The sequence below is a fragment of the Grammomys surdaster genome, unplaced genomic scaffold, assembly GCF_004785775.1.
Source record: "Grammomys surdaster isolate TR1022 unplaced genomic scaffold, NIH_TR_1.0 958, whole genome shotgun sequence".
Classification (NCBI taxonomy): domain Eukaryota; kingdom Metazoa; phylum Chordata; class Mammalia; order Rodentia; family Muridae; genus Grammomys; species Grammomys surdaster.
This window is the reverse complement of record NW_021605377.1, coordinates 12,748,958-12,751,912: the sequence shown is the minus strand read 5'-3', so window position 1 is coordinate 12,751,912 and position 2,955 is coordinate 12,748,958.

Below are 2,955 nucleotides of genomic sequence, written 5' to 3'. Positions count from 1 at the left end.
TTTCCATGTTTCTTGTGATTGTCTCACTTTTATGAAAACTTTTCACCAATTTCCATTATCTCGTCTTTAAAGACTAGATGATTTTTCATGGCATGTCTTTTTAACTAAGATAACAAGACCCACTTCTAAGACAATAGCTAAAAGAGATAGATACATGTAGAGAGTGGAAGGGACTAAGTAGCTGGCAAATAACTGGGTGACAAAATCTATATGATGGGGTGCTAAGTAGTTTCAAGTGAAAATTACACTTTATAGTTACAAAGCAATGTACCCTTCCTTACAATGTGTAGTTGTAGCCTAGTCAATAACATACAGACTTTTGTATCATTAGTATTCTAAACTTCTGTAATGACAAACAGAGAAGAGTTGTCTTTCAGTTCACTGTTAACTTAAAGATGGGTCTGCAGTAAATCAGACATAATGTTTTCTACCTAATTTGGTTACTTTTACTTATTTCTCCTATTTTTCAAATTTATCAATGAAACTGTGCATAACCCTGAGAATACTTGAGTAGAATTCATGAAGCAGTTCCTTGGAGCTGTGTGTGAAAGTAGATTATGTGCAGACATGTGAATTAGATATGAATATGTGGGCTGTTTATATACATGAACATAATCTAATTTCATGGCCTATTATTTTTTTTAATTCAAACAATCTTCTCTATGACTTCTGGCATTTTATATTTTTATAAATGTTTATTTCCTTTCTGGGAATATATATATATATATATATATATATATCAAGGGGTATTGCAAACTACTTCTAGCCCTCTAAATAACCAGAACACACGATTGTGTTTGTTCTCTGTCTCAAGATTCTGAAATTTGAGAACCTGACAATTATACTGTAAAGGTCCCAGTTCCTAGACAAAAATAAATACAAACAAGTTGGGGATTTGGGATGTCATATTCCATGATGAATAAAGTCATATATCCTGACATTTCCCTCCATCTACTGTTTATTTTATACATAAAACAATCCTCTCTGGAGAAGTGGTTTTTTTTTTTTTATTCTTGAAAGTGTGGGCTTAAATGTATAGTGAAAGGAAGTATGCAGCTTATAATAGTGAGATAAGTACGTCGTTATTTATTTTCTTGCATTCATGTTGCAATGTTAGATTTGATCTGATAAGATGTAAATTGTTAGTTTAAAATATTTTGGTGTATTTAAAGACCCATATGCACGCAGGAACTCACTTTCTTTACCAATTGAAATGCATTCATTTTAAATGTTAGAACAGTAAACAAATGAAAGACTTGGAGAGAAGGGACTTGGGAAGGCTGGAGGGAGGAAAAAGAACCTATAAAATGATGAATAGTAGTTTATTAGAATATATAAAAATAAAGTAAATTTATAAAAAGGCATCGGCATCACTAAACGCATTGAAATGTCTGAAATAATTCTACACTCTTCACCTTGGCTAGAAGAAAATCAGAACAATTTTGTCTTGGAGCGCTCTCTCTGAGCTACACTCTGTCTCTCCATTCTGAGCACACATTATTGCTTCTTAGGAGATATTAAACATGTTCATGGCTGGAATTACTATGGTAAAGACCCTGAATGTGGGGCTCAGTAAAGGTCCAGTATATCCATGAAGCATGTCCAATAAAACACTAATAGATTTAAAAAAGGAACAGAAGAAGATAAAGGCTTGGGATTTTGTTAGAATTAACTTTGGGTTCATCCTTACTGGTCAGTTATTTAACTACAATCATGACATATCTGATGTATTTTTTTGTGATAACATGCATTCCTCCTCAAAGAAAAAACATGTAGTTTATAATATACACTTTTGTGTATTTTATTTATTTCCAGTGAAATGGCATGCAGCTACATTAGGAATTATTCAAACAGTGATTTTTTTTGAACAATGAGTTTCAATATACATTATTTTAATGTTTAAATGACCAAAATCATATTATAGTTAAATAATTAAAACAACCCACTGTACCACTATTAAGTATGTTGTAAGGACTCAGTAATGTAAGCTAAGATAATAACTACACCTTTAGAGTCCATTGACATTTTCTAAATCTCTAAATTAATAGCTCAAATTAAAGTATTCATTATTGAACCAAATAGTTCTATAAATGGCCAAAGTAACACATTAGAAGGTTTGGAACTGGTGACCTTAAAGTCTATCATATAATAAATCAAAATTTGCAACTTTTGGAGTCTTCAGAGTTGCCAAATCCACGAATAGTTTTATGTTTATTTCATCAGTAGTTGAATAAGAGAAAGTAGTGTGGACTTTAGTTTTTCTAAATGAGAAAAATGATTCACATAAATGAACTAATTATTTAAATTTATTTAGCTGTTTTACATTATTTTAATACACTTATATCTACTAAAACATGACATCATGGTCAGAGAGCTTCCAAATAATTTCTAAATCTTCAGATTATTGTTTATAAACCACTTAATTTAGTAACATACATTATGAGTATGAAAATCTAAAAGAGAATTCCACTCTACCCATGATTAGTAATATGATCATTGACAAGTCACTAAAACACAGTTTTAATTTTTCTTTTATGTGAGGTGTGGTGTATGTGTGCATACCTGTATGTGCGTGTATATTTTGTGCATTTTTTGTGTTTTCATATATATGTGTGGTATATGTGCACCTCCCTCTCTCTCTCTGTCTCTCTGTCTCTCTGTCTCTCTGTCTCTCTGTCTCTCTCTCTCTCTCCACCTCTGTGTATGTCTGTGTGTTTGCATACATGCTATAGCACATATGTATAAATAGCACCAGTTAACTCTTGGGAATCTTTCCTTTGAACCATGGGGTCCAAAACTGAACTCAGGTTTTCAGGTCTGGTGCAATTCTCTTCACCTGCTGAGACACTTTCATAGCCCCTTTCCTCCTCCTTTTCCTCCTCCTTTTCCTCCTCCTTTTCCTCCTCCTTTTCCTCCTCCTTTTCCTCCTCCTTTTCCTCCTCCTTTTCCTCCTCC